This window comes from Lepeophtheirus salmonis, chromosome 4, assembly GCF_016086655.4.
Source record: "Lepeophtheirus salmonis chromosome 4, UVic_Lsal_1.4, whole genome shotgun sequence".
Classification (NCBI taxonomy): Eukaryota; Metazoa; Arthropoda; class Copepoda; order Siphonostomatoida; family Caligidae; genus Lepeophtheirus; species Lepeophtheirus salmonis.
Window position 1 is genome coordinate 32215786 of NC_052134.2, and position 20895 is coordinate 32236680.

General features: G+C 31.3%; 1 long non-coding RNA gene across 2 annotated transcripts; it reads left to right on the top strand.

Moving 5' to 3' along the window:
• The first annotated feature begins 473 nt into the window (after nucleotides 1-473).
• LOC121115719 (uncharacterized) lies at nucleotides 474-5743 on the top strand. 2 transcript variants are annotated; one of them, XR_005863651.2, is made up of 3 exons: nucleotides 490-636; nucleotides 718-855; nucleotides 5029-5743. It is a non-coding gene; the product is annotated as an uncharacterized lncRNA (long non-coding RNA). The 2 variants fall into 2 exon arrangements; XR_005863650.2 differs by lacking the exon at nucleotides 5029-5743 and having other exon boundaries at nucleotides 474-636; nucleotides 718-1945.
• Nucleotides 5744-20895: the final 15152 nt, after the last annotated feature.

Genomic DNA, 20895 nt, shown 5'->3' on the forward strand with positions numbered 1-20895 from the left:
TGAACTCTTTTTTTTTACATTTTTGGTCCTCCTTCAGTCCTGACGCTAACCCCTTGACTACATCTTTCTTTTCTGTGGCCACTGGAGGGGGAAGCCTCCAGTGTCTGTCCTCCAAACACCGAGTACTTAAAATCCACTGCGTTGGGACGCCATGACAAATGAATACATCAGCAGCGGGTGCTATGTCTTCTGCCGCTACCTGAAAGGCATCATTCCCGCTAAGGACGGCTACATTAATGATTAAGAGAGCTCAGATACACATCTGAGAAATTCTATTGTTAATGAGCAAATTATATCTTGTTGAATGTTTAAATTCAAAGTGCTCAGATTTTAATGTAACGCTCGTTATAACAGGTTGTTGTCATTAACAATGTCCTCCTTGTTCCACTTGTTTTGCTCCTGCATTCTCCTTACCCTCTTTTTTTTCTTACAAAGATATCAACTTTCAATTCATATTATAATTTTTAGTACTCAGTCACATTAGTCGATTAGGATGGGGTAGAATACTGCATCTGAAATCTCAAAAGTTCTAAATTATTATAAAAAACTTTATATTTTACCATCTGGTTGTGATACATTTCAATCTACGCGTATTTCTGGCTCGACATCAGTTACAACAAATTGGTAAAAACATTGGTAAGTTTAAGGAATATCACTCTGGGCTCCTTGCTTAACCCCCTCCTTGTGGAAAAATGATTCATACTACTTTCCATACAGTGTTTGTGTTCAAGAACCAGAAATTGTTACCCCGACCATTCGTATTATGAAATCCCCGATGCCTTTCCTAAAGAATGTACTGATTATGTATTCATGAGATAATGTATCAAAAGCTTTAACAAAATCTATAGTCATCAGGTAGATATCCTTCCGTTATTCCAGGAAAGTCTGTAAGCATAAATGTATACAGTTCATGTTTTGTTTTTTTAGAAACCATACAGAAAAGAATGGAGAAACTGCCTCTTTATGGGCTTTATTCTGTTAGATAAGACATACGAGAAAATCTTATCAATACAATTTTGCATCGTTAACGGAGGGTAGTTGTTCAGATATCCAGGGTCTCTATTTACTTTTGGAATAAGGACTATATGTCCATTAGATGCAAATTATGAAAAAAATCCAACGTGCATTGCCTTCACATATAAAATAGAGTAATATGAGTGCTAAAAGGTCGACTTATTTTTTGTAGAATTCAAACGTAAAACAACTGGGTCCTGGGGCTGTGTTGAGTGCTGCATTTCTCTTTATAGCTTTCTTAACTTCTTCGCACGTCGAGGGTTTCTCTACTCGATTTTTGTCTTCTTCAGATATTTTCTAATCATAGCCTGCCTTACATCTTGTCTCTTCGCAAAAAGAGGCCTAATTCTACTCACATCCTCTGCATTTAACTTGATGATCACAATCAAAGCATGTATAGAGTTCAGAATGATACCCTTTAATACCACTACAAAAGTGTATGGGGTCGTCAGTAGTGGTTTGATCCTTCTTCTTAAGACTAAGTTTTTAGATTTGTATTTTATTGTATCCTAGCGCATACACTGTAGCCTTGAGTGCGATAAATCCTCTATATTGTCGATTTTTAGTTTTATCATGAACTTTATCAGCATTTGAACGGTTTTGTGGCCAGATAGTTTAGCGTAAATATTACATTGTATGTTTTACTGCATCTCTTAGGAAACCTTTGATCATAAGCAAATCAATTCAGGATGAGACGGATTTATTATTTTTAATATACAATTTTGTCTTGTATCCTATTTATTTTTATATGCCAATAATATGTATATATTGATATAATTTATGTAAATAGCAACATGGTTAATTTTGTTATTTATATATACTAGCATATGGCCATTTAGGCATAAAAGTAACTATGTTTTCTGTGAATGTAAGACATAAATTATGTTTATTGAAATTTATAGCCCGTAAAATACATACTTATGCCCTCATACTCGTATTTGTGTTAAATGCTTTATTAATATTGCTCAAAATAAGAAATGTTCAGTGTTTGATGTATTTTTCTTGCTAATAATTTAATTTGATATAATAATCCATTAACCATTTGAGGAGGAGAAAAAACAGATGATTCACAATCCATGAAACCAAGTCCTACAAACTATAGTCGATCAAAAGCCAAAACATGAGCTCCTTAAAGAACAGTTTATTGCAATAAAGTATGAATATTACAAACACATTAGAACATTGTAGTTTTAATCCTTCGTTACTTTTTCTCCGGGGGTATTTATCCAAACGAACACCCAAGAGAGTATATATGTATCCAATGAATATTGGTGTATCCTATCTTTCCTGTAAATAAATAATTTATAAAATACCATTTTACAGTGGATGCAACTTTATTAGTATCTGGGATTAATTATTGTTTTAATGCCTTGTTATTATGGATCTACCTCATACTTAAACACTTGTAACAATTACTAAGGGCAAATAAAATTTGTTGTAAATCCTATGGATTTTTTAATGTGAGTGTTGTGTTGTTGGCACCCTCAACAATGTTCTTAGTTTCTGAAGCTTTTATCATAACTCAATTATTATTTAGGAAAGAAGATTCACCTCAAATTTGTTAACTCATGAATGACGGAGAGTAACGCTGAGAATCATGTTGGGGTCACAGTAAAATTGAAGATCGACATCGTTGTAATTTCTGCTGGTATCATTGTTAGATACGGAGTGGGATTTGTATTTATTTCCATTATCTCAAAGCTGCTCACTTCGGATCTAATGACAGCTAATCTGCTCTTCTCCTAAACATTATTCAAATGATCAGAATTGACCTAATTAATTTTTGGGTTTTTTTACATATTGGTAGCTCATGTTATTTGAATCTATGTTTATATGTGTTAGTCTATGTATCAGACAGGAAGAGGTTTCCCTTTATTGGTTACCAAAAGGCCAAGGAGTACAAAATTCCCTCAAGGAGTTGGATTTGCCGTGGGTGAAGTCCAACTACCCAGAGGGAAACTATGTGTTCCACCAAACTCTGCCCTGGAGCATAAGGTCAGGACCATGCAGCAATGACCCGAGGAAATATTTTTCTCAATTTCTGGGAACACACTTTGTGGCTTCCTCCTCTCCCGACGTGAATCCTCTCGATACTATGGTATCTGGTTCTACATCGAAAATAGGGCCTGCACCGTCGCCCATCCCCATGTGGATGCGCTAAAGACCTCTGCCTAGAGATGAGGACCACATACGTCAAGATGTACACAGCTTTAATGCCCAGGCCGTAGGGCATGGTGGCAGCAGAGGGCGGCCATTTCGAGAAATAACTTATTATTGTTTCTTTTTTAATAATAAATATACCTCACTCATTCATCACACTGTTGTTCTTGATGAACTCGATTTTTCGTAGCCTACGGTAAAAGGGAGATCCTCAGGGAGGCAGAGAGGCTACAATCATTCCCCCATTCCCAAACGTTCGTCTTTGCTTTATCAGACCTTTAATCATATTTAAAAAGTACAAAAATATATATAAACCTTGATTTCCTGAATGTTTTCTAAGGACTTACTATTGTATCAGAAAGCTAAAATCTCATTTTTCATGTTCAGCGTTTCATGTTTTAAAAAAACCGTTCTGTTCAGTGTTCCGTTCATTGAATTCATGTTCATGGAACACCATTCAAATGTTGCGTTCCATTCAAAAACCTTATTATTAAGAAGCCAACATATTAGCATAAAGCGCATCTGCTCACTAAAAGCTCTCCGTAACGCTGAGGACTTGTATGCGCCGCTTTAATCCTACTTTTTGAACAACTCATTACTTATTATGTTAAATGTAACGTAAAGTAATTTTACATCCTGGGTAATTTTTTTCCAGTAATTTTACCTTACAAATCCTTCCCAGTAGTTAGATTGAACTTCAATTCATTAGATTGAGTTTCAATCTGACGTGACATTTTGAAATGTTTAAGGATAATATATATAGGACTGAAAAACTATAGTATGAAGTTTAAAATTTTTAGCATCCCTATTTTGAGCAATTTCTGCATTAAGTAATTAAAATTTAATAATTATTACTGCTGAACTAAACTTTTTTGAAGCAAAACTCTTCTGTAAATTAATTATTGTCATTTTTTGGCTAAAATTTATTAGAAATTCACTGACTTATCGGTAATCCACCATTTTGCCACTAATTGAGTTTTAAAATTTAAAAAAATACTTTTCATATTTTCAACCACAAAAAGTTAGTTCGTTAAAAAATACTTAAATTAAACTGTAATTAACTATTAATACTTAAAATGCTTCATGAGAAAATACAGGATATAAACATTCATTAATTTAATTTATAAGAGAAAGGAAGATAACTTTTATAACATGCGTAAGAAGAGATGCATCAAAAGAATAGCACAAATTAAGGGGTAAGGTAGCATTTGCATGGTGCAGTGACATAATATTAATAGACGAAAATAATATTATACGCTGCTATGTTCAAAAAGAAACAAAGAAAAAAGGCCGGTAATCATCTGTTAGTTAGACCAAAGAAGTACTATAGAGATGTTCACTACCTTAGTAGATCCATGTTATTTTTCCTTTTTATTTATTCATTAAAAGTATCCTGAGGTTTTTATTAGAGATTATTCGTTTATAATTGAAGAAGAGTGGTAAAATTTTAATTATTATTGTGTCATGTTCTTCCTACATCCAACAATTGGTGAGCTCCATGCTCCAGGGCCAGATCAACAGCGTGCGGGATCCCCATAGTGATGGGGAAGAAGGATGCTGGATGTTTTGAGCAATTTCTCTGTGGAGGTGTACCTATTATGCACTTTTTTTAGTAAGTGTAGTGCGGGGCTCTAGGGTTTCAGCCCCTTCAGTCATTATGATAAATATTTCATTTACTACTAGGGCTACCCTTACGAAGTACCATGGAGTGCTTGCAATTATAACTATTTTTGATGATTGAGTCACACTTCACAAGTTATTACATGGCTATGGAGTCTTATCATGTTTTTATAACTCTGTCTCAACAACTCTAAATGAACTATATAATTAAAACAATCAATTTTTACTTTTTAGATCATACGAAATACATTGATACTGTCCTCGTTGTAAGTCAAGCACTAAAGTCAAGCGATGATCTCTTGCTAATGAACTTGAACCTGAGGATCGAAATGTGAACAATATTTTATCCTATTTGTGTAGTTATAAAGAAGAAACGGAGTAATTCTTTATCTGAGAGGATGCCATAGATGCCCTCGATAACTTAAAAAAAAAATCCTTGGTCAGATGGAGTAAATGTAATACTATAATGTTTACTTATACTTAATCAGTGCAACTCCATCGGACCAATTAAAGGGACATTAAGAAAAAATAATCATCTTGAATTTATACAAGAGCAGTTATTCCTTCATTCAAAAACTCCATATGGTTTGATATATGCACCATAAATTTTAGGAATATCCGTGCTATGGCAAACAACAAGTCCGACTTTTTATCGACAAATAATTTCGTCTGGCTAAATTACTTTATCAAAAACTCATCAAAAGACTCACCAGCATGTTTGTTATGTATTGTCTTTTATATACTTTTAGCTCATGACGTAGGGATTTGTTTTAAATAGATAGTAATGTAACTTTTGTTTTACGAGCTGATATATTTTAATAGATATATGTATGTACATCCTTTTAAGTGTAATCCCTTATAGAATATATGTTTTAGTGTATGATTGTACCCCCAATCCAAAGGTGTTCTCATTAGCTTTACTCTGGTCCGTTACTTCCGTCTGTTAGGGGTCTTCGTAGAACATTACAATTTTATCAATGGAAGTAGGAATAGATAACTCAACATCTGATTATTTGAGTAGTAAAGTAGCTTTGCTCGATGCTAAGGACAGAAATGTCCCGTTATCATCATAATTATTCTGCTCAAAGAGTTGAATTATCGGGTGGAAAATTTTACGGATGTGAGGATAATTGATTGACTAAAAAAATGTTGTGTTTTATGTTTAAAATTGTCCTAGGTAAGTAAACGACAACGTAGTTGCACCCGTTCCTCTATCGATAATTGATTCGAAAGTCATGAAAAAATGGTTCTTCAAAGTTCTTAAGCTTTTTACTGACTTCGGGCCTAGACTAGTCACCATGCTGAATGATGGGCATTCGATCAATCATTAATTTTTTAATAACAGATTAGGAATGGGGTTTTCCCACCTCCATTTTGAAAATCCGTTCTCCATCTCAAAAGAAAAGATATTTTTATTAAATCTATATTTTCAAAAATTTATACAATAACCTAATAAATAGGAAACATTTAGTTTTTCCATCTTATGAAAACCATGATGAACACATGGAAGCTCATTCTCAAAAAAGTGGTCCGAATTTAACAAAAATAATCCGAAATCATATATACAAATCAACTCTCTCATCAAGTCTTATTTCTTCCTCAATCTATTCAACAAACTAAAGTAAGTATATCAATATATCGTTGGAGTTCTCTTATGATTCTAATACAGCAGCTTTGAAACATTATGGAAATAGCAAGGGCTCCTGCAAAACCAATTTTAGGAGTAAATGAATGTTGTACGGATATACTTAGCTCATCTAATCATCCTAATATTTTAATCGATGAAAATGATTGCATTCAAATTATTGATTCTTTTTTTAAGGAACTTAATATGGGTGGATTGTATTTCATATTTATAATTTACTCAAGTTTATATTTATTTGTCATATTATAAAAAAAAATATTTTTTTCTATAAGGATCCTACAAATTTATTTATATATTGTCAAAAATAAATAATGATGTGTTAAGATCATGTGACATATTTATATTCATAATAATACTACTACGGATACAAGAGGCAATAATAATCGTGTTGTTTTTTTGTTTTTTTTGGAGGGGGGAGGGTGGTTTTGCGATGGTGAGATTTTGTAGATTAGCTGACTAAACTGGATTGATATAGTGTGAAGAATCCAAGAGAATTAGAATTATCAGTGTCCTTTTCGAAAACAATGAAACATTCATATTACATATTATAATAATTATATAATTATATATAGAAGTATTTTCTGAAAAAAAATTTATTTTTCTAAATTAATTTGACCATTTTCAATGTGATCTCCTTCTCCTTACCTTAGTGAGTATGTAAACATATATACAACGAGAGATCAACAAGAAATTGTAAATTTGGCAATGATATAGGCATGATTTACTCCGATGTCAATCCTTAATTCTATTTCTAGTATAACATATATACAACATCATCAACAAATTCTGAGAGTTACCCTTCGTCCTTCACGCACCAGTTATTATTTATACTTATAAGTTTTAAATTATAAGTTTTTTTATGATTTATTTTCTTCAGGAATAATTTCAACAGCGTCAGAAAGTTTAAAAAAACATAGCTACTACAAAAAGCTTTTTATTATAACATATTTTTTTCATCTATGATAATAATATCCTAATCTTCCGACAGCCTCAAAGTAACAATGTAAGATATTATTGTACATAAGACATGTTCTTAAAATGTATTTTTTTTTCTTCGAAATATTGAGATGACAAATTTAAAAAAAAATCCTTCTGTTAAAAAATGGAGACATATGGTTTGATTCATGGTTAGAGCTTGCACAGGTATAGTGTTTGGAGTTTTAAATTTTAGTATTTAATGAAACCTGAAAAATATTTCTGGCCAAAGTAAATGTGGCCCCACCTCACCAGATGCCAATCCATTGGAATTCCCTTTTTGGGTGCATGTTGAGTCCAAGGCCTGCACAGTCCATCACACAAATATCAACAACCTCAAGGACACCGTCAACCAGCACTAGTCTTAGAAATATAGGTGCAACGTCCTCCATGGCCGCCTGGAGGTCATCATTCCTATCAAGGGGGGATACATCGATGATAAAGGTAGCGAAGACATCATAGTATCTATCTTTATTTTATTGACATACCCTATTACAACTGTTTACTGAAATACATCTGTATAAAGTTCTAAATTAAAAGTGTAACAAAAAAAAAAAATCATCCCATCTGCTATAAGTCGTAATAAAGCAATTTATTATAAATAATCACATTAGACGAATAATCAATCTTTTTATTTGCTAAATTGATTATTTTTTATTAAAAAATGAGAAATAAAATATGATTGTACCGTTAAACCTATTCAAAAATATACTTTTTGAATTTTGATATGGGTCCCCATGTTGTCCCATGCTTTAAGATGAGAGAAGCTTGAAAATCCTCTCTTTTTTTAGGGAATTAAGTATGTTCTATACGAGCCTTAAAGTGTTTCCAAAATGCCTTTTTTGATGAGTTTGCGTAGTTTTTGGACAAAAAGTATAGATAAAACATATGATTTAATGCCAAATAATATATTAAACTAAAATATAACCATTTTTGAATAATACTTTTTATATATTTTATTATCTAAGTATCAAAATGGCCAATTAATGAAGGTAAAGAGTAACATTTAGGTGCAGGGACCTCAGTACTAAATTTTTATACTCCCTTCTATCAATGTTAGTCTCTCTTATATTTGTACTGTGTTTTAAACTTTTTTAAAACGTTATTTAAATTGCAAAAATGCATATTTAAAAAATATATATTTTTTTTAAATGAATACAATTAACTCTTCTAGTCATTATGCATTTAAATCATAATATAATTATCCATGACATAAATTAGGTTAATACAGGGTTTAAGCTGATTTTCTTGTGCAATACTTTACAAACAGAAATATAATTGAGCCATACCAGAGGTGAATCTCATAAAGGATATGTTCAATAAGTATATTATGTGTTTTACTACTTTGAAAACCACTTTAAAAAAAAAAAAAGTTTAAATTATTTTTTTAAATCATTTTCTTCCTTTCAAATGACATTTTATAGAATAAAAGAAAAAATTTTGTTCTATTATATTACTCTTATTTAGAAAAGTCTTTGTTTAGTCAATTTCAATTATACTTTTTTTTTTTTTTTTTTTTGTTTTTTCTTTGTCATCTTACACAGCGTTACCTCAATAACAAAAAATGTATAGAAAGAAATATATAATACTTGTGTTTGTATATGGACTTCACAAAAGACTCCTAGGTTAGATGGAGTAATTGTAATACTATAATATTTACTAATACTTAATTAGTGCAACTCCATCCAACCAATTAAAAGAACATTACAAAAAAAAATATGACTGGAATATGGGTTTATCAGCTTCTTTTCTTGTAATCATTGTTTGGATCATTGTTGATCTCTTGAATTCGAATTAGCTCCCCTAATTATATTATAAATCTACGCAACCTCGACTCTATTAAGTGTATTGACGTACAATTCACATACTACTACTACTACGATTAAATTATTCCTTTGGTAGTTTTTTACTACTTTCTTTCATTATTTTCAAACTTATTCGTATTTGAATTATTGTATTTAATCATTTTAATTGTGTTTATTATTTTGTCTAACAAACCCGTGCATCACAAGTATGTATCTATATAAGTTCAGGAGATAAAATTGAAGACGGTAAGATGAGTTAGTATCGGAAGGAACAGCATACATATAGCAGAAATAAAATAAAAGCGTGTAAAACATATTAAAACCATTTTGTTGAATAATGTCCTTTAGTTGTATGGTATCACAATGAAAAAATTATTATTTATATGTTTTAATATAATTTTACAATATTTTCTTTGCATCTATTTTAAATATTAAAAGTATAGCAGTAATACTTTTTAACCCTCCTAAATCAGGGAGCTGATGTTAACAAGGGTCTTGGTTCTCTAATTCTAGAAATCAAAATCCCACAACCAGCTTGCAATCTGCAAAATGCCCATGCCTAGGTGTCTATCAAACTTACCAACATTTTTTTTGTATATTTTTATTTTTAATGTTCCTTTCATTGTTCAAATAGGGTTGCACTGATTAAGTATAACTCGTAAACATTATAGTATTAGAATAACTCCATCTAACCTAGGAATCTTCTTTGAAGGGGTATTGGTCTCTAGTCACCCAATTTGGTTCTCTTACCCTTTTTATGTAATCCTACCATATGTCAGAGATAACAAAGGGTTGCCGTTTTGGATGAATAAATTATCAGTAACAATGATTAAAAAACTGACGTCAATGTTGAATATATCATAAAATGTCATATTTTTAAGAATTCAAAAGTCCAAATTTATTTTTCCAAAACTATAAATAAGTAAATAAGGTTTCTTATTTGGCATAAATGAAACCTTAAATTATATTCTTTAATAGTATATTAGACACTTAACACTTAAAAACAACAACGAAATTTGAGAAGTAAAAATGAAAAGAGGTATCAAAACATCTGTACGTAGTATGTGGTACCAAAAAGCCTATTTAGTTACTTGCAATATCCTTAGTAATAAAATACTCATAACTTAAGGGTAATTAGATAAGTCTTCTTAAAATATTCTTGACATATATACTTTGGATCTGCAATACTATAATCCTGTATCATGACTCAGCTCGATTTTTTTTCTAGAAACAACTTGATAAAATCACAGATTTTCAAACAGAAAAGTGTCCATTCAAGACCTTTTTATTGGAAATTTGAAGATTAGTTTCTTTCTAACGAATAAAATGTAAAGTAATAAATGTATAATGATACCAAATTCCCAACTTTTGGCATTACTGTACACTCTAATGCACTCCCCTTTTCTTTTATTCTTTAATGTACTTTAGCATCCAAAATATGAATGAAAATGATTTTTTTGATAATTGTTATCCGGTTATTTTGTTCATATAGAAGTCTCTAAGTTTTTAAAATATGAAACAGACGCTCAAAAAGGATGCCTCTACAAACATCCGGACAGATAAACTAGTTTTGCTTTTTTAATATAACATACATAAATAATGAAAACATAAATGTTCTTGTTGGTTTCCCTCAAGCCAAAGTGCCTTAAATAGAAAAGTCCAGTGGATTCAAATGGGATGAGTAAGGGGGACATCTCTCTTTGTACCAGAATCGAGCCATGTTATCTGTGTATAACTTCTCCATTTTTTTTCTTCTTGGCCAACTTAAAAACCAGGGCCTCAGAACACATAACAATGTCCGCAATCTTCATCACATCAACTCCAGTATCTAGGAGATATTCGTTGTCCTGTTTTGTTGTTAGTTACTCGCTCATGATGATGGAATGATTAGGTATTAGCTTATTTGAGTTTTCTTATTATGTTAAAAGGACGGCAGAAACAGAATATTACAAAATAATTACTAAAACTTTTTATAGTAATGAAAAAATAAACATTAATTAACAGTCCACGTTTTTCTAGCCATTTTTTACAAAATATGCGGAATGCTCTTAATACATATCTGAAATCTCTTTTGTGGCTCAAAATTTACAACTACATTCAATTTCTTTTTTTTTTAGCATATATTGAATTACAAAGACTTTTGAAATGTTTTTAATAACCCAAAGGTATTTTTCTTTAATATATATTAGTCAAAGTAAATATACAGGCCAATAAACTTTTTATTGATAAATTATTTTTATGTGGATAGAACGTGAGTAAATTACATTACTTGAATAGTAAAATATATTTGTCTGTCTTGATGTGTGGATATTTGAATGTTAGAAAAATCATTATTTTATCGTCTTACTCCTTGATAAAAGAAATAACACTGTTTCAATAAGTAATTTTATATATGTATATTTATATAATTGCGAGCTTTTTCGTTATTGACTAATGTTTATTATTTTTTCAAGATGTAATATTTTCATCCTGTATCCAGGATGGATACACTTAAACAGAGGTGTACAATCTTTTTTCCTCTTCGAGCTACTTTTACATAATAAAAATGGCCAATAGCCATTAATCTTTTGTAACATTTATTCTTATCGCTGATTTCGAGCAAACAAAATTAATAAGCTTTCTTTTCCTGACATTTACAATATGTTACTCTACACATCTCACATTCTGTATTAAAACATCACAAAAATATTAGTAGTAGTAGTACAAAATACATGTATATTGTTACTTATTTACTTATCAATCTTAAACATGTCGACACTTCCAAAAATATTTACACGCTCAAAAAAATCTGGAAATGAAATGCTATCAGGGATCACTTACATTAATAATTTATATTTCACTACCTCTTAAATAATCAACATATCAGTATATTCTAAATTTCGAAATTGAAATAAAGAAAACAATTTCATGTTCAATAAAAACAGCTCGGGTCAATTCAGTAAAGGTGTGTGTGTGTGCAAATGAGTGACTGTGTGTGTGTTTGATTTCAGCTTTTTAGCAAGTAAGATGACTGACACTGTAGAAGTGTATGCTGGAGTTTATCAACTTAAGTTTACTTTGATGGAACCACTTAAATATTCATCTGTCAGTCTCGTTCTGACCCTTGATTTCAGGATAGTCATGTTAGAAAAATGCTGACTCACAGAGGTATGTAGATCCAATCAAAGCAGACATTTTCAGGGCTGCTTGGTGGATATTTTCATAGTTGTCTAGCTCTACCAAGCAAAACTATTGTTTTGAAGGTGTATAGCCTCCATTTCCATTTCCACTGAATCAACATAGAAAGTTCAGCCACCTGTCCTGAAATCTCACTTATATCCACATCCATGAAAGGGTTGGTCATAAATATCACAGAGGGCTAAAGTATCTTAAAGTCACTGAATCTGTCAGCAAACTCCTGTACAAGCCTTGATAAGAGGTTGCAATACCTGGACACATTTAAAACGCTGGATGCTCCTTTCTGACTGTCCAGCATATTTGCGACAGAAGAGAAGTGCTGAAATCTTTTGTTTCTCACTTGCTAAATGTGCAATGACAGTTTTATACTGAACGCCTTCATAATACTGAGCATATCACATATTTTTTTAACATTGCATTGTAGCTGTAGGTCCAGTTTGTTGATTTTTTCTCTGACATCAGTAAGGAAAGCAAGATCAAGTATCCACTCAACATAAATGAGGCTGGTGTCCTTGTCCCTCGTTTCCATGAATGCCTTGATTTCACCCAGCAAGGAAATAAAGCAATAAATCACTGTAGTATTTTACCCCGACTTAGCCATATGACCTCAGTGTGGAGGGGGAAATCCCCATACTCTGCAGAGTATTCCTTTAAGAACAGCTTGAAGCTTACTTTGTCTTTCCTCTTATTGAATTGACAATCCTAATTATAGGCACCATGATATACTCAAATGCCATAACTTTTGCGCATATAGGCTATTGGTGAACGATACAATGATACTTCAAATTTTTTGGAAAAACTTTGCGGTGAACAATAAATCCGGAGTGACCACCTGTCATTGCAGGTGGTCCGTCAGTTGTTACATATACCAGCTTTTCAAATGGGATCTTCTTTTCCACAAAGTAATACTTTACTGCGTTATAAAAATATCAACTCCCCTGGTTATATCCTTCCGTGGAAGTAAGATCAAAACTTATCTTTGGAAGAAAAGTTGTCAAACATTATTCGAATGAAAACAGCCAGCAGGGCTCCACAGACTCATTGCACGGAATAGAGAACCTTTACACCTATTCATGTCCGAGTCCAGCTGTTTTACCGCATCCACAGACAGCGCAAACACTCTCCTTGCCACTAAGCTGTACATCGGCAATAGAGTACAAAATTATGTCCTTATTTTTAAGATCCCTGAACAGTGTTTCAGCCACCGCGGTCATGTATCCTTTACGATTCCACTATCGGTTAACGGTTTTTCCGTTTCATTAAAATGTGCGCCACTTTAAACGAAGCCTATGTTGCGAAATTGGCTTTCTTCGCCGGTTTGGTAAACAGAGACTGTTGCTGTTGAAGCTTTTATCTTCAGCTCCACTATCTTATCCTTTCGTAGACTGCTACTTGCAGGAAAGTCCTGTGAAAAGTTGCTGTTGACTTTGGTGAAATGGCGCTCCACATTACACCATTTACCAACTTACCCACTCACCCCACAGATCAGACTCACATACTTGTTGGTAAAACAAAATTCTGTCTCACAATATTGGTGTAAATGTTATGTTTTAATCCATTTCTTAAACAATTATGGCCTATGGTTTAACATTTTTTCCGAATTTGAACAACTATTTCTATTGAAATTATATTTTTATAAGGATCAAAATTTGCCCCTATATATTTTATAAATATTACTTATTAATTAAATATTAGCATGCAAAAAAGGTATACCAGATTTTGTTTTTTTTTTACAAAACAGACTCTTTAATTGTTGCTCAAACAAGAAAAAAATTGATAATGCCTCCCTCATATCGAAATGATATTTTTACAAAAATGGATTTACGAGTAACAAAATTTGTTGTTCTTCTAATATATCGAGTAAAAATATATGTCTAAAAAAAGTCATAAATGTCGTTACACCACGTTCAAAATCTGAAGTGTACCATTTTCGAACTTACTCTTATGAATATATCTACAAATATTTTTATTAAAAGTACTTCATATCTAAAAGATATAAAAATATAGTATTATCTAGTCAAGGTCCTTTGGCGAGCTACTGGTAGCTCGCGAGCGACATGTTGGAGGCCGCTACTCTAAAAGTTCCTGACGAAGACATATTCATATTCCTGGCAATGCATCTCCTGAGTACTCAAAAGTTTTTCTCACTCCACTTTTGTCATCGTGATTTCGTCTGTGATAGTGTAAGAACCTTGGAATAAGGGTGTATTTATCAAAATACTTTTACTTTATAGGCACACATATCAAAGACTGATTAATATACTAAAGTAGCTAAAACTCTATGATAATTTCATTCATCCCTACTGGATAAAATATAAATAAAATGAGAATCAAGTAAAAAATTAAAATCACTCAATATACCTGGAAATTGCCTGGGAATTTAACGTACACATAAATTGGATTGACTTCAACAATTTCTACTTTTTCTACAAGAGGATTTAGTCTCCCACAAATTTTCGAAGGAAGGTTTGTAAAAGCCATGATAGTATTGCAATACCGCCAGTTGGCCTACGAGGATGAATGAACGTCCTTTCATGGGGGGGGTTGATTCATAAATACACTAAAGAAATATCTAATAGAGTAAAGGGCAACCTTCGAGGACATTTGCCCATTTTAACAACGACATTCTTTTGGATTTCAGCGGCGATAAAATTATTGTCCTCCACAAAGTTCCAACAGATCTTTCAGCTTGATATTTACCAATAAGGTGGTTTGGACGGGATCTATTGTATGCAATGTTTCTAGATAAAAGGAAATCCTTGAACTCCTTACCCATAAAGTTAGATCCTCTGTATGTGTGGATGTATCAGGGTGGTACTCCAACCAGAAAATATTATCTATCCTGTAAAGAGGTAAACCTCAAATTAGAAATTGTATTAATTGAGGTGCTGATAAGACTAACTCATTATTTTTGGAGACAACAAATAATATCAGTTTAATTAGATATTAAAAAATATTTTTGATATTTAAAATTGATGCTAATATTTTGGCAAGACAATTGTAATAATGATGTTTTTCTCCTTAAAACTTGTAGAGAACAGTTTTTCAGTGCTTTCATTGTTATTTAAGTAAAAAGTTCAGAGAAAACATCCAACTATTTGTGTAAGGAAATATATAAAAATAATATTGAATTGTCTTTAAATATTTCCATGTATAATTTGATTGAATGGATGGGAGCAATACATAGGTAAGTATATTACACCTGTAGAGTAGACAAACCCACCTTGTTGAAAAAAATGGTTTAATACTATAAAATCATATGTATCGCAAAATTCATTTTCAACTATTTCACTATTTAGAATAATGTCCTTATCAAACTTGATTAGTCCCTAGTATTAATTATTGCAAGTCGTTGTTTTAAGCAATGCTTTTCTACATAGTCAAATAAAGCAAATATATAAAAAATCACAGTTTCTTACTCTTTGAAAATTACACGATAAATAGTGTCCTAGCTATCCTTATATTTTTTTCACTCCCTGCTAAGAATTAAGGAATACAGGAACTAAGAAAACAATGAATGATAGCTAGAACTTGGATTACTACGTTCTAGTCACACACCTCCTGCTTTTAACTTAAGGTATATTGTCGCTCTTTTATGATGAAACTTGAGCAACTCAAATGATGTAGTAACTACGTAATTTCAGCTTTTGCAGTTTCCATAAAGGCCGATAAGACGATAAGAACCAGTCTTAGGACTGACTACTTTTTTGACCTTTCTGATAGTACTGCATTTTTTTAAGCTGATGCGTTTTTAACGGTAGAGCTCCATTAAAAAAATATATATACTTGTTGATTGATGCTTTGTTTATTTATAAATGTTTGATCGAGAGTGATCTTAACTTTGTTATTTGATAATTTCGAAAACATAATAAGAGATCGTTTACGATTTTGTTTTTCTGCCCCCATTACTTTGACACTCAACTTATAAGCATATCAGACTTACCTTTTGACTTTTCAAAACTGTTATAACTATTCTTTAAAAAAGTACAATAACTTATAAGTACATATACTTGTGCGTGAAAGACAAAAAGTATGAATGATGTTTTGTTGTGGAGTGGGATTTGGGATATATTTCACTTATCCTATAGCTGCTCTCCTTTTAAACATTTTTCAAATGGTCAGGATTAACACATTCATTTAGAGTTTTAATTATTTTTACATACAGGTGGAAATAATTTCATACATGACGAGTTTTGCTCGTATAATCTTTTTTTAAGACCTCGCTCGTTGCTACAGTATCTACTTACATAGCCTTACTTATAACCTACGTATGAAAGCTCAAGTAACTTTTTTAAAGGAATTATGATGCCTCTTCATTCTTTCCTGAGATAAGGACGTTCCGTTCCTGTACAAAACTAAAAACCAATGACTTGTCATAAATTTAATTGGTAGTCGTGTAATCAAAGATACACTTTGATGATATATTATAAAAGTAGAATTTATGAGAAATTCTCACTATCACTATGTGAGAATAAATTTTATCTTAATTAAACTGATATACATATATTATTGCTGCAATCATGAAAAAACATGATTGCCAATCTTAATTAATATCCAACAATAAAAATGTAAAAATAATTACAATATCCTTTTGATGTGATGTGAAATTGACGTTATTTATACAATATAAAGACTTTTGATTTGATGATGATTAATGAAAGTAATATCTAAAGTATGGTTATTTACCACAAGAACTGCAAAAGGGATTTTACTAAACATTCTCAAAGTGTCATTGCTAATCTAAAACTATTAGTTGATAATTCTAGGAATGTTCTAGAACACAACTCGTATAAAATAAAAGTGCACACGCGTTCCCACTAGCCCCGCTCTCCTCTCTATGATAATGTAATTGAAAACAATGCTATTTAGTAAAGTTGTAAAGTCCTTAATATGGGTCTTTAAATTGGCCCGTCCTATGTACCGTCCAATTTAGTCTCGTCTCTCATATTTGTAATAAAAATACGTCTTGCATTTATGAGCGCCCTATGGAATACTTTATTTTCGCTAATTTTGCATACATAAGTATCACAGTTTACCAATTTGATTAGTTTATTAAAGGATTGAGTATCTTTCATGCACTTAATAGTTTGCCTTAGTATGTATCTTCTTATAAAAATGGGTGAAGTTTGATGAATAATGAAGATACTATTTGATATCTATGTCATACAGTCATTTTGAAAAAAAAAAATTATGGTACAGTTTTTGTGTCTAATTTGGATGCTTCTTTAATATTCACGACAGGACTGCTGGAAGGGGGATCAAAATTTTGGAACCACTATATCCTATAAAAATCATCAGCTACTGCAAATATTTGTTTTTGTATTTTTAGAGTTGTTTTTTGCATTCATAATATTTATAAAGTAAATGCAGGAAATTGAAACTTTAATAGATCATAAACTTATCCATTTTCTACTAATAGTTTGATTTTTTTTATTGAAAACTTAACCCATAGTTTTAATTATGCTTAATTTTATAATGAAACAATTATAACATTTACAATATAAAAATAATATAGACTAATAAACAGAGCTAATGCACAATTCAATCTAATTTCTGCTGTTTTTTTATATTTCTACAAAATTGTTTGTTTACTTCAGACACAATTTGTTTTGCAAAAATTTAAAAAATTACAATGCTATTTGATTAAAAAAAAGTGCTATCCTAATGGTCATTGCTGCATGACAGTTTCTGAAACCATGCTATACATATTTTATTTAAGTTAGAAATCTGCGTGCACCTTTTACAATTGGAGTCGCCATAGATATAATAATATTTTGTACTTCTCAAGGTTAATAGAAATACAAGTTTAGACCATCATGGAATTGGGTTTGCTAGAAGTTTCAATATGATATATTGTACCGACTGCTGGGCAGGATAGGCAGTTTTTAACAAAACACACAAGCACTCATAGTCTATGACGTCACTATTGCTATAATTTTCAATTTGATATATGCTGGGGAAGAAAAACAGATTTAGACCAAACACACAACCAATCATCTACTATGACGTCAATATTAAAAGCATGGTGGAAGTGATACATCAGTCGTACACGCGTTGTGGTATAACCATGCATTTCTAATAACCTTGATATGTATGAGTATATAAAAAAATAATTATGTAAGAGCTCATAAAAATGTTCTGCCAGAAGATAACTTACACCACGGGATTTTTCTTGACCTTCTCTATTAATTTAATCAAAAAAGGAGTTTAATTCATGATAATTTCCTAACTCATCCACGGAGAAAGAAATCTCTCCATCTGAAGATAAGAACTAATGTACCACTCCCGATTCCAAAATTTTAAAACGGAATAGGCAACATAACCACATATAAAATATATGAGTGGGTCGAGTTCTGTTAGTGAATCTAATTCCATTGCAGAATTAGAAGATAAAAGTGTGGTAAACATATAAATATATTCTTTACTTTCATAATTAGACTATTGATTTTATTTTTGAAAGTAAGCTAAGACAATTTTTTTTCTGTCGATAACTGATGATTGTTAGATAGGCGACATCCAATGTCTCAGAAGATAAACCCCCTCCATGTTTCTTAGAGTGTTTCTCCCGTCTTTTGATCCATTCTGCAAACTTACTCAATAGATGTATTTGTTCCTATTCATTTATAACAATTGACGTTAATTAATCATATTTCTTTTGGATGTTTGTACATAGTATCGTAGTTCCCATTATGCAATTCCAAATGCGTTTAAAAATGTTCATAACTTGTGCCGTTTCTTTTAAGCTTATAAATTGCTCATAGTTTCAGAGATAATGGTTAAGTATATTCCGAGTGGGATTGTGTAAAAATCTCACTGAGGAATCAACATAACACTTTTCAATTGGATGAAGAGTAATTACTTTATGGCTCAGCTTGTGAACTAATTTCCATCCCGTACCTATTTCTAAATGTCAGATTTGTTTCACATGCCCAAATTCGGCTTCAAGTATAAGATCCTCATTTTCAAGAGATGTAAATTTTCGCCTGTGAGTCAAGTTGACATAAAATTTATCAAAGATATTTACCGAATCCTATAGAATACATATATTTTGCTTGGAAGTGGAAAAATGATTGAGTATATTTAATATATATATTCCATTCAGGATATTAATAATTGAAGTAGCATCCCAATTGAGGTTAGGCGAACAGTATGGCAGAACAGTGATATCTCCCAAATCACTTCCATCTCTTATGTCTCTCATTTTTTTGATATCCTGAATTGTTTATCATCTTACTAAGAGCTTGATAGTAAAGATAATAAAACATGGTCTGATTGAGCATGCTAGATTTGTATCCCATCTTTATCCGCAAATTTCATAGCAATACTTTTTACTTTTTTGAAAGTGCATCTTTTTTCATGTTCTGAATTAATTGTATGTGATGGAACGGTTAAAATATTTAAATCAACTTTAATTTAAAGCCATATATCGAAGTAAAAATTTGAAATGAACTCGACTATGAGGCACAACTTTTTTTGTTTTCTCTCCAGCCATACCAATACTTTTATATGTAGAGTCGGAGGAAATGACTTGTCGATATGAGCCATATTGAATGTGAAACAATGACGATTTTCATTTTAAGAAGTTATTCATCTACAATTCCTAAGATGATCATGTTTGTAATGCGATAAGCATAAAATTGATCATTAGACAAATCATCTACTACTCATTCGGACATTTCCTGCAGTAGGAAAGTTATGCTTATTTTTCTGAATTTATAATTAAGTTCAAAGTTGTGATCGTTACCACAAATAATTGTCCCAAGTTTCTCTATTAATAATAAATAAAGGGGAAATAAAGTTATTCATATAATCTAAGACACCTGAAAAAGAGTTAGTTCAGTTTTTGGACCAATGAGCTCAGTTATTATGTGACATATTGGTAATTTATTAGCATAAAGCTCACACACTATTCAAACAAGTCTATGGATCAAAAGTTTCTCTATTAGTTACACTCTGGGCAGCATCTTCTACTATCTTCACTATCAAGTTCTAAGCAAGAAGATAGACAATTCTGGATATCAAAAATTAGAGACAAAAGAGATGGAAGTGATTTTGGAAAGATCATTTCACCTTATCTCAATCGGGATAATACTTCTTTTATTAATATCCAGGATTGGAAAAACGCCACTGGACCTTTTATCATAGTAGTCATTCTTTAAAGTGAATTGATTAGTTTAATAAGAAAAAAAGAAGAAATTAAATATTCATAATGAATGAAAAATATCGAACTTATACAATATGGAAATTCTCATATTTCTCAAACCCTGAGATCTACAAATACTCTATTTTTTTGTTGTTTTTTTTTTAAATAAAAGATTTATTTGATCTTGTTATGATAAATAATTTATTAAAATCAAAGGTGCCTCTGGGATTAAAAAAAAAAAAAAAAAAAGACAACATCTTGAAAACATGGGCCAATTTATCTTAATTATCTGTCCATCATACCACTGGGTTTTTGTCAACTGGGATACATTTTATAACTTTTTGAGTAATCATGTA